This window comes from Phacochoerus africanus, chromosome 5 (assembly GCF_016906955.1).
Source record: "Phacochoerus africanus isolate WHEZ1 chromosome 5, ROS_Pafr_v1, whole genome shotgun sequence".
Classification (NCBI taxonomy): Eukaryota; Metazoa; Chordata; class Mammalia; order Artiodactyla; family Suidae; genus Phacochoerus; species Phacochoerus africanus.
The window spans coordinates 100331731-100344595 of NC_062548.1; the positions used below are offsets into that span (position 1 = coordinate 100331731).

Genomic DNA, 12865 nt, shown 5'->3' on the forward strand with positions numbered 1-12865 from the left:
ACTTTTTATAAAGAAAGGGTTTATAAAGTAGCAATTTGGTTAGAAGTAGATGAATAAAGTACTTGTCTGAAAGCTGTATTCACCTAGCTGGTCTACATTTTTTCTTTTAGATCGTATATTTATTTGGGGGTGCTCCAGGGGAGTGATCTGATGGAGATTGTGGAGGGGGAAGATATGAAACAACCCCAACTCCACCTTGAAGATAACAATGCTTACAAAGGTAGTATTAGTTTGATTATGGCTTTTCACAGAATGAAAGCTGAGACCTAGAAAGAATAAGGAACACACCCAAGGTTCGTAAGTGATGATGCAGCCTTGCTCTGAACTCTGACACATAGTGTGTCAAGCGGGGTGACTTCAAATGCTCACAAGTGAGGCTGAAAGATCCACTTCTAACAAAGGGGCTAAGCACGACCAAAACCATGCCATACATAAAGTACAGTTGTGAACAGCCTTTTAAAACCTGATGACATTTAAAATGATTCTGGGCTTGCTGTGTCTGGTCTTTAAAAATATTTTTAAAAATTTTATACAATTTTAAAAGTTACTTTCCTCTTACAGTTATTACAAAATATTGGCTATATTCCTCACGAGCCTTATACCCAATAGTTTGTGCCTCCTACTCTCCTCTCCATATTGTTCCCCTCCCCCAATGGTAATTACTATTTTGGTCTCTATGAGTCCGCTCCTTTACTGTTACATTAGCTAGTTTTTGTATTTTTTATATATTTACTTTTTTTTTTTCGGTCTTTTGTCTTTTTAGGGCTGCATCCGCAGCATATGGAGGTTCCCAGGCTAGGGGTCTAATTGGAGCTGTAGCTGCCAGCCTACGCAACAGTCACAGCAATGCCAGATCCGAGCCGCATCTGCGACCTACACCACAGCTCATGGCAATGCCAGATCCTTAACCCACTGAGTGAGGCCAGGGATCGAACCTGCAACTTCATGGTTCCTAGACAGATTTGTTTCTACTGTGCCACGATGGGAACTCCAGTTTTTGTATTTTTTAGATTCCACATGTACGTGGTACCATATAGTATTTGTCTTTGTCTGACTTATTTCACTTAGCATAAAGCCCTCCAATTCCATCCATGTTTTTAACTTTTTATAGTTTCAAAAATTTCTCTTTCTTGAAACCACTGGTCCTATTTCTGCACTTCGGTATCTTTCAGAACAAATCTAATCTCTTTCAGTGGCCACCCTTTAAGTATCTGAAGAATACCATTATGTTTTCCTTGAGACAGGGTTTATATAAGCTAAATAGTTTAACTTATTCCTCATATAAGATTTTAAATTTTATATTTTGTGAAAATTAACAAAAGCATCATGCATTTATTCACAAAAAATTAAAGTGATATGTAAGGGTGAAAAGTTAATATGAAAGTCTCCCCCTCACCAAACTCCAGTCTCCAATTGCTACTCTTCAAGAGTCACAGTTGCTAAAATTAGGTGGACTTTCCACAGCTTTTTCTTTCAAGTCTAACTAAAAATAGAATTTATGTATGTATTTTATATGTGTGTGTGTGTGTGTATATATGTGTGTATGTATGTGCATGTGTGTGTACACATTTCTTTTTTATGTGGGATTATACCATAGACAATGCTGTAAAACTAGGTTTTTCACTGAATAATATGTCATGAATGCCCTTTCATGTCCAGATTTACTTCATTTATACATACAAGATTTACTTCACTCTTTTTAACAGTCGCATAGCATGAATGTGCTTTCACCTAACTTTCCTCATCCAGTCCTTGCTTTTCTCTCAGATAGAGGTGGATTTACTGTGAGGATCGTGAAGCTCAAGCTTCATGACCCTCCACATGCAGGGGCCCCTTCTAAGGCTCTGGGAGAGGCCATGAAGCTTAAGCGTGCATTAGCTGTCAAAAATTGAGAAGGCAGAGTTCCCTGGTGGCTCAGCAGGTTAGGGAAATGGCATTGCCACTACAGCACCTCGGGTTTGATCACTGGCTGGGGAACTTCTACATGCTGTGTCATGGCCAAAAAAAAAAAAAAAGAAAAAGAAAAAAGAAAAAAAAATGAGAAGGTATTCGCTCATTTTCAGTGTTGGAGTACCTCTTCCATGTTCCACAATTTCTTAGAGATTTTTAAAAAGATGACTCAGAATTCCCATTGTGGCTCAGTGGAAACGAATCTGACTAGTATCCATGAGGACACAGGTTCAATCCCTGGCCTTGCTCAGTGGGTTAAGGATCCGGTGTTGCCATGAGCTGTGATGTAGGCCACAGATGCGGCTCAGATCTGGCATTCCTGTGGCTGTGGTGTAGGCCAGCAGCTACAACTCTGATTCAACCCCTAGCCTGGGAACCTCCATATGCCGCAGGCGCAGCCCTAAAAAGTCGAAAAAAAGATGATTCATAAAGGCTCAGCTAATGTCTGTCTCCCCTTCTAATTCACTCAAAGAAATGCTTTCTACCTTCACCTCTGCATTAAATGGCTCTTCTTAAGATCACCAGTGACTTCTCAGTTACTTAATGCTATGACTGTCTTTTGGTCTTCTTTCCCCTCAAATTATTTGCAGCACTCGACAGTGCTTTATTTTATTTTATTTTATTTTTTGTCTTTTTTGTTGTTGTTGTTGTTGCTATTTCTTGGGCCGCTCCCGCGGCATATGGAGGTTCCCAGGCTAGGGGTTGAATCGGAGCTGCAGCCACCGGCCTACGCCAGAGCCACAGCAACGCGGGATCCGAGCCGCGTCTGCAACCTACACCACAGCTCACGGCAACGCCGGATCCTTAACCCACTGAGCAAGGGCAGGGATCGAACCTGCAACCTCATGGTTCCTAGTCGGATTTGTTAACCACTGCGCCACAACAGGAACTCCTCGACAGTGCTTTATACTCCTAGCCTAAGCGCTTGCTCTGGCTCTCTCCCTCGCTCCTATATTTCTGAAAAAATTCTGATTCTCTTCTTACCTTAAGCGCTACCATGTCAGTCTGCTTTTCTTTCTCTGCTGGCCCCCTCAGTGTGCTTCCCAGGACCCCATCTTTCTCACTCTCCATCCTTTTCCTGAGTGAGGACATCCAGTCCAAAGATTTGACTATTATCAATTTATCAGCGAGGGCCAGTAATGCATCAGCTAAGCTGCCAGCCCCAGACCAAGAGCATCCAAATGCTTCTAAGACATCTCCATCAGTGTCTCCTGAATGCCTCAAATGGAAATGGCCCCAAATTGAACTTATTTCATACACACTTCACACACAGACTTCTACAGTCTCTTTCTAAATGACTGGTATCTCCATCCACCAAGCTGCTATCATCTCTGACCCTCATCTCCTCACCTAATCATACCTAACCAGACACCATGCCCCACAGGCTCTGCCTCTGAGACTCCCGCCCATCCATCCTCTTCTCACTCTCATCACCCCTGCTTTACTCAGGCCTCAGCCTCTGTTGGTGGGACGAGGGTGAGTGCCTCCTCACCAGCAGCCCTCCGGTGGGGCTTACTTGTCACCTGTCCTCTCCATGGCTGATGGGGGGAGATATCTAAGTATAGATCACTATGTCATGTCTCTGAACACCCACGGCACACGAGGCCCCAACACCTCTTTTCGGATACATTCTATGCTACTCCTTCTCTCAACCGGATCCTTTAACCCCAACCGAATTGATCTTTCCTAAGTCCATGTCTTTGCCGGAGATGCCTTTCTTTCCCACTATACACCCCTTACAAGCCCAGCCTGTATATCATTTCAGGGTGGTCTCCCCTAGTTTTCCCAAGCAAAGGAAATTGCATACTCCTTTCTGTTCACTTGGGCTATTGTGTGCACTTGGCCGCACCATTTTTCACACTGCATTGTGAGTTCCTAGGGAGCTGAAGTACATGCTCTTTCCCATGTTCTGTGTCTTGCACAATGTTTGCCACTGAGTAGGTGCTTGATAATGTCTGTGTAGTGAATGAAAAGGAAGAAAGAAAAAGTACTATCTTTCGAGTCAGCCACTGTGTTAGGTACTTACATATATTACCATTTAGTTTAACACTCTACACAGTGTTTTGAGTTAGTATTTATTTTCTACTTTGGATAGATGAGGACTGCAGAGCTCTGAGAGACTGTTTGTCCAAGGTCAGATCTGCTTGTAAAATGCAGCTCTAAGACTCACACCAGGTCTGCTTGACCCCAAAGCTCAAGCTCTTGATAGAAAGTAAAAGCTGTGATAATCCTCCTGACCTAAAATCCAATGGCAAAATATCATTCCCTTTTACAGTAAGAGGCAAGGAGTGGTGATATGATATGTGTAGATGAGCTTTTCTTTCTTTCTTTCTTTTTTTAGGGCCACACCCGTGGCACATGGAAGTTCCCAGGCTAGGGGGTGAATCAGAGCTGCAGCTGCCAACCCACACCACAGCCACAGCAATGCTGCATCCAAGCTGCGTCTATGACTTACAACACAGCCTCGTGGCAACGCTGGATCCTTAACCCACTGAGCGAGGCCAGGGATCCAACCTGCGTCCTCATGGATACTAGTCCAATTTGTTACAGCTGAGCCACGACGGGAATGCCATAGATGAGCTTTTCAAGTGCAATTAAACACTATAGGAGAATTCAAGGCACATTTTTAAAATACACCATTTGTAAGAAAAGTAACCAGGAAAGATATTTTCCCTAACAGTCTTGTCATGTGAATTTCACCTTCCAGTAGGAGAATAGCACAGACCCATTGGTTCCCATCCTTCCTTCCTCTAAAATATTAACCAGTCCGTATAGTTGGCCAATAGGAGATGATATGCAGGTCTTTCAAAAGCCCAATACACCTTCCCTGATAATCTAGTCTCTCAAAAGTCTCTGGCTTCTCACTTGGCACTTGGTTTTGATTTTCTTTATAATAATTTGAATATGCAGTACTCCAAATTATCGTAAGTGATAGAGTAGTGAAATCCTATCGTTGTAGAAAAAAAGGTAGAAAGTTTCTCCTGGGAAGGTGTTCCAGGCTAGCTGACAGAGCAGGCTGGGCAAATGTTCATCTCAGTACAGAGTGCAGAGATTTGAGGGAGGACTTCCTACGTCCAGCTAGTGAACATTTTGAGTGATTTACTGGGCTTTATTGAAGTCAGTACTGACTCAGCTTCCAAACCACTAGAAGGATTTGTAAGAAATTTATTGATGTTTCTCTATTCCTCAGCCCCTCATTTTTCTGCAAGATTGTGAGACAGGTGAAGTAGCCATTCTACGCAGGTGATTTTGAAACATCATAGAATTTAATTAAAAAAACAAACAAACAAACAACCTCTAACTGGGAGTTTGCAGCTAGTAGACTCAAACTATTACATTTAGAATGGATAAGCAATGAGGTCCTGCTGCACAGCACAGGGAACTGTGTCCAGTCTCTTGGGCTAGAACATGATGGGGGAGATGAGAAAAAGAATGTATATATGCATGACTGAGTCACTTTGCCGTACAGCAAAAACTGGCACAGCATGGTGAATCAGACATAATTTTAAAAATACCCAAAAACTCTTCTAGCAATGTCTAACTTTATAAAAGCTATAGGCACACAGGAAACAAAGCTGATGTCCCTGATATTGCTGTGCATATCCTCTCTCTGCTGAATGACTCCCTTTGGTAGATGGAATCCATAGTCTCACATAAGCTGGAAATGCTAAACTGTTAATAGCTTCCCCACAATTTACTTTTTGCTCTGATGCCTCCAATGATTTCATCATAATTTAAACAGAGAATAATATCACAATTGATGCTCACCAGCATGACACCCTCTAACTGTTCTACAATCAGTTTTCTTCTCAGTCTGATTCTCAACCTCCTTTTTAAAGTAGAAAAATTCTTAGGCATGCAGGGGGAACACATGTAGGGTTATAATGGTCATAAGTGTTGCTCTAATGTTTACAATGGTATAGAACAGAATAGTTTGACACTGAGCAAAGGTAATTTCTTTTTCTGGCCTTTTGGTAAGATACTATCCTTCATCACAGCTGGTCTCCCTGCTCTTTCAAAGCGGATTAGTCAGGAGTCCAGAGGTTTTTTCATCTTTTCCATTCGTTCTACAATTTAACTCCTTTTAGTCTTGTCCTTGTTTGCTAATGGATTTTGTTAATGAGACCCTTATCCCACTCATTTTTGGTTTTGTTTGAGTTCTTTTCTGTCCAGTGATTCTAAAACCTCTCCTGAACTTCCTGGAGCCCAGGGCTCTGCTACTTTCTCCTCCTCCTTGTGCTCATCTTTACCCTAAACCTTTGCCAAGTGCCTCTCTGCTGCGATTCATATGAGGCCTGAATGTGCTGCCTGGTGGCATTCTGCGTAGATCTGCCATCTCAAAGCTTCTCACCATGCTGGATGACTCCATGAAGGCAGGAGCAGGCGTAAAAGTTCATGTTTAGCTAAAGTTTACATTGCTTTTGTTTCCCTCAGTGTTTACCCCTGGCCTCCTAACTACCCCCACCTTCCATCCCTCCCCCAACCTTCTAGCTTCTATAAAACCAGATCTGGATTAAGCTTGGGCTGTTTGCTTGCACTCCTACTAGAAAAATACGATGCTGGGGTTGCACAAGATGTAAAAATAACATTAACATTCAGACACAAACTACTTTTATGGATGAGGAAAGAATGGTAGAAGAAAGCAAGCTTTTCTATATCTTTCAATACAAGTCTGTCTGAGAGAACGACAGAACTCTTGCTTCTCCAACTCAGGGCTGAGCTGGTAATTATATATTTCAGAAGACTACCACATACAATTAAAAAAATCATAAAAAACCTACTAGCATAAAAATGTGACATGACATGAAGCTCAATATAAAGTTATTCAATGCACATACAGTAATTGCACCAATTACATTTAAAATATTTATTTGCTTACCAAAAACCCCAAGATATAAAAGGCTAATTATCAAAAATGACACCAGTGAACAGTTTTACCCTAGCTAACCAAAAACAGAATAATATTAATAGTGCAAAGAAATGAAAAGAAACTTCAGTTTACATTTTGAATTAAAATGTCAACTAAATAAAACAGCAAATTCATCAGCCTTGTTGTTCACATACATGGCTTCAACATTTGAAGAAAATACAAAAAGCCTTTTCAGCTTTGATAATCACGTTGACTCTTTGGAATTGATTGAGAAAGGAAACTACATCAAAACTTCCATGTGTTAAGATAGGTTAAATTAAATGCATAATTCAAAAAACATGTAATAATTTTTTAAAGAACACACCAGCCTAGTTAATGGTTACCACTCTCAGTACCTTGATAAGAGCAACTTTTATGTGTCGCAGGGTCCATTTTTATTTCCAAAAACTACATAGAGTGATTTACACAGGATGGTTCTCTTTGGTACATTTTACACAATATTTCTTTCAGAGTTTCTCAGGCCTAAAATTAAAGAATTATACATGATGACACTAAGGGGGCGATTTACTGAGATGACTGACATTCTCCACTGACAGCTCGAGATTGGATTCAAATTCCTCTGCACTAGTACAATTTGATCTCTATGAACAATTAAATGATGGCACACAGACGATCATCATCGTGTGAGTTAAAAACATCTCTGCCTACATTTATGCTTTGACTTAAAGTGAACAAATATGAGGCCACTATCTTTTGTCACAGGAAGTGATCACTGAGAGAATTGCCACAGCTCGCCTGCAATGCGCAGAGATGTTTCATCAATATCGCCATCTCAACACTGTGTCACTTTATCACATTGCATTCATATCCATCATAGCTACCTAATATATAACCTAATATAGAAATGTTAACTGATCTCAGGTACAATATTAATATCTTTTCAAGTTCAGGGGAAACGGTGTAACTGCAGAGATACAGTGATATTCAAATACAGCAATATTTCTCTTTTTGGAGGGGCCGGTGGGAGTGGGGGAAAGGGTTCTGGTGCTGACCAGAAAACCTGTTAGACATATTCTAAAAAAGCTGTAACACTACATTTCTTAATCACACATAACGGTTAAAGGTTACTTTTTTTTTTTTTGTCTTTTTGCTATTTCTTGGGCCACTCCCGCGGCATATGGAGGTTCCCAGGCTAGGGGTCGAATCAGAGCTGTAGCCACCGGCCTACGCCAGAGCCACAGCAATGCGGGATCCGAGCCGCGTCTGCAACCTACAGCACAGCTCACGGCAACGCCGGATCGTTAACCCACTGAGCAAGGGCAGGGACCGAACCCGCAACCTCATCGTTCCTGGTCAGATTCGTTAACCACTGCGCCACAACAGGAACTCCTAAAGGTTACTTTTAAATAGAAGGCTATTTACTTTTTTTCTGAGAAATATATAGAAAATTTCTGCAATTTTTGTAATTCCTAAATTCCTTTGGAAATATTTCACTCCTTCCCACTAAGTAATAAATGAGTATTTTGGAGTACCTGTCATGGCTCAGCTGTTAATGAACCCAGCTAATACCCATGAGGACGTGGGTTCAAACCCTGCCTTGAACAGTGGGTTTAAGATCCAGTATTGCCGTGAGCTGTGGTGTACGTCGCAGAGTATTTTGGAGTTTCCACTGGGGCCCAGATCTGGGGTTGCTGTGGCTGTAGTGTAGGCCAGTGGCTCCGATTCGACCCCTACCTAATTTGGGAACTTTCATATGTCACAGGTGCAGCCCTAAAGGGACAAAAAAAAAAAAAAAAAAGATTGAGTGTTTTAAAAGGTTGGCTTTTTAATTGTTCTAAGACAATTTTACAAGTTAGGTATTATTTCCTTTAGCTTGAAAGCTCTCTGCCCATCTAGCTCCTACTCATCTTTTAAGAACTGGTTTAAGCTCTTTTTCCTCCATCAAGCCCTCCCTCACTTCTCTAGCTCATACCAATATTCCTCTCCTTTGAATGACTCCAATATAGTCCATCCCTTACATTAGTATATAATTATATATCTTCTCTTGTGTTATTTTTCAACTGTTTTATAACATGTCTGACTTTCTAGTAAGTTGAATGATTTGAACTCCCTTATTTCTTACCCTCTCCATGTCCTACACAGTGCCCCCAAATCTATCTGACTGGCTGAAGTGTCTTATTTTCACTGGTATTTTCTAGAAATTATTAAATAGCCTAAAATTTGCAAATTAAATGAAAGAGCACCTTCAATATAGTCATGGGAAATAATTTAATTGGACATTCTTTGAAAAGTATGACAGATGCTGAACAAAAGTAACGTAGTAGGATATTTGTTGACTGCTATACTAATAGTCATTTACATCCATAGTGTTTTAGGTATTTGTTTTCTGCCATCTTACTGTCAGTTCTTTCAGAATAGGGATTAGGTTTTCTTATCTTATGACCCATTAGGCTGACAACCATGCCATGAACACAGCAGACACTCAACATGAGCCTTGTGCTTGAGAGTCATCCATGGGTAATTGTGTGTTCTGTTTATTCAAAGAAAAATTAACTGTTTCATGCACTGGATGAAATCTTTACCAAACCTTCCCTGCACCTCAATGCAGCTGGGTCCCAGCATGTCACTTCCTTTTGTGGTCTGGGAAGACTGGACCCAAGGGCACCCCATCCCCGCCCCCGCAATCCTCCGCCAGAGTAGTTCAGACACATCATCAGGCTTGCCAACACCTTGATCCGGGCATGCCTTATTTCACAAATAAGAGAATTTGTGTAAAGAGAAGATCAGAGACTGCTTACGAAGTCATACACATCCTCAGACACACAATGCAGGGAAGCAGAAGGGACACTTCCTGACGACCAGTCCTCTCTTCAAATACCTAGATCATACTCATTCCCTAAATTATAATAAATGTGGATGAAAGCCCTGAACCCTTTTCAGCCCCAGGAAACAGATCAGGAAGACACTCAGCTTAGACTCAACACAGCTGCCTTATGCCACCAGTGCCACTAGCAAGCACTTCAGACAATTCAAAGGGCCCTTTATTCCCTTCCACCAGATGAGCCTCTATTTCCTCGACATCACTATTTTCTCCCTGCCCATTCTTTGCTTAGCCGTTGGGTTTCTCATCTCTTCCTGAGCCTGCCTATACTACCCATGCATTTATCAGGCTGGTGCTCCAGATGATTTTTAGCCAACAAAGGTAAAAGTATCTTCCCTTATAAAGATGTTCCATTAATTATTTTTGTATTATAGGAGGCAAAAAAATACAAAATAGTGTGTCACCAGCAATATACCATGTGTTTACGATAAAATACCACTGATTAAAGTAAGAGGTCTGGAAACAACACAAACCCTTAATAGTAGGCCGGAAGTCTTTCACCCAAATTTGAGAATGCCAGCTGGCAAGATGGGTAAGGATAGCTCAGCAGATGCCAGGAAGGTTCATTTGCTTATAATTCTTTGAAAGAAATTTAAAAAGACAACACTAGAAAAAGAATGTAGGTGGAGTTCCTATTGTGGCTCAGCGGGTTAAGAACTTGACATAGTGTCCATGAGGTAATAGGTTCAATCCCTGGCTTCACTCAGTGGGTTAAGGATCTGGCATTGCTGCAAGCTGCCACATAGGTCACAGATGAGGCTCACATCCAGTGTTGCTGTGGCTGTGGTGTAGGCCTACAGTGGCAGCTCCAATTTGACCCCTAGCCTGGAAACTTCCATATGCCACAGGCGCACACTTAAAAAGAAAAAAAAAAAAAAGAATGTAGGCAGGCATGAATAACCCATGCTAAAATCCAGAAAAGTTAGAAACGAAGATAGAGAAATAACTACTGCTTTACTTTTGAGTGGGATCTTAAAGATGGAAAAGCTGACATTTAAAAAGATCTTTATATTTTTATACCATTACCTGAAAGATTCTTTAAAGTTTAGAAGGTAATGCGTGTGATAAAGGAGGCAGCTGAGATTTACAAAAATCACTATCAGTGTGTTTCAAGGTCAACAATGACAGGTTCACCAAATCTAAAACATGAAAAGAAGGGGCAAGGCTTCACTCCATGAAGCTAGAACAAGCGGCCTTGGTCACTCCATGTCAGGTTTACAGCACATAGAAGAGGCTTAATTAGAATGGAACTAATTATTCCACAAAGTGCAATGAGTTGAGTATGTTCAGAAATTTCAGGGAAGCACATGGCCGACAGACGAACACTGTGATATTAAGGGACAATTCGAAGTATCTCTAATCCTTTCAATATGATTACCAGAGGAGTGGACTCTGCCCTCTGTACAGTGCTTCACAGTGACTCTATTAGGGACAAAAACCTGTGCTGGACCATAAACTATTAGTAGGAGTCAAAATAGCAGCAACTAACTTTGCTGAGAGGCAGGCACTGCACTACGTGCTTTAAGACATTTAGGTCTCACAGCACTTCTTCGTGGATGGAATCTCCATTTTACACACGAGGAAACTGAGGTGTACAGAAGTTAGGTGACTTGCCCCAGGTTTTGAGCTACTTACTAAGTGGCAAAGCCAGGATGTGAAGCCAGGCTTACGTTTTGCACCTGGAGGTGAAATAGGCAGAGGAGTTCAGGCTCTCAGATACTCCAAACAGTACTTTCTAAAACAAAATTCTACATAAAATGGCAATGAAATCATAGAAGACATTTCTTTGTATTACATTGTTACACACATGTTAAAAGTATTAAGAACCACTGATCACTTCCATTACGATGGTTCTATTTAAAGTTCTTTTTTTTATTCCATTTTACCAAAAGTCATATTATTGATAGTCATATAGTCATATTATCTATTCGATGACACATCAATAGTAAAATGACTTTCAAGTTGTCTGTTGCTTAATGTGAATATTCAAAACCCAGGTATTAAGTGGAGGGATGTATATTCCACAAGGAAAGCTCAGTTTTCAAACAGGAGTTAAATGGATGCTCAGTAGGGACTTGGTAGCGGCCTCCCACAGGTGAAAAGTCAAGACTGCAGTAAAATCACATCTAATCCCTGGGTCCACTAAGCTGGCCTGGGGGATAGCTATTCAGAGAATCTGAAACATCAAATTCTAAATATTTTCATATCTTCTATGATTTTGTTTCCATCTTACATATATTTATAAATAAGTTTTTAAGTCATCCTGGTGTCCTTGGATGATTCAAAACATTAACTTCTATCCCTCTTGCACCCAATCAACTTCTATTAAATGATGTGCCCTTTAGAAACAGGATGAACAGAGTAAATAGCCCAGAACTGAAATACCTCCATGGACAGTCCTCAACATGGGTAATCTCCATCTGGATTATTGAGGGTTGACTGACTACAAATAGAAAAACTAAGCTTACATTCATGTGATCTGCCTTCCCCACACAGGATTAACCAACAGGGTAGAGTTAAACAGGGGGATTAAGGCTACCATTATATCCAAATATTCAACCACACAAGACAGGAGCTGATGTTGAAAGTTATCCTAACGATGTGTATCCTACATAAGCCACCGCGCCACTACAACTACATTTGTACAGCACTTTCTATGTACCAGGCACTATTCTATTTATATTTATCAAGTCATTTGTCATAACCCACTACAATCTTATGAAGTTAAGTACCATTATTACCCCCATTTTATAGATGACAAAACTGAAGCACAGAGATTAAGCAATTTGCCCAAGTCTACCCAGTTAGAAATTGGCAGAGTTGCAATTTAAACCCATGCATTCTAGCAGAAGCGTTTGTGCTTTTAACCGCTATGTTAAACCGTCCATGAGAACAGAATAAAAATCCCTGGGAAATCTGAGATGATACTGCTGTTTGTGCAAAGGCAAACCATAAACTAGTTATATCCACTACCTTAATCAACACACTGGAAGTTCAGATGAACACGATAAATAGCCTGACCTTAATTAGCTTTGTTAATATTCCAAGTTGGCTTTGGGAATATCACCCAATCTATCTAGTTTTGATTGGAATATTTCTTTGTCCTTTTTTTTTTTTTTGTCTTTTTGTCTTTTAGGGCCACACCCACGGCACATGGAGGTTCA

The 12865-nt window shown here is 40.7% G+C and overlaps 1 protein-coding gene and 1 non-coding gene across 3 annotated transcripts in view; both read right to left on the reverse strand.

Moving 5' to 3' along the window:
* CAMKMT (calmodulin-lysine N-methyltransferase) overlaps positions 1-12865 on the reverse strand; it is a 405628-nt gene that overhangs the window by 115667 nt on the left and 277096 nt on the right. The window lies entirely within an intron of this gene.
* LOC125128535 (U7 small nuclear RNA) lies at positions 7855-7914 on the reverse strand. Its single transcript, XR_007135243.1, has one exon. It is a non-coding gene; the product is annotated as a U7 small nuclear RNA (small nuclear RNA).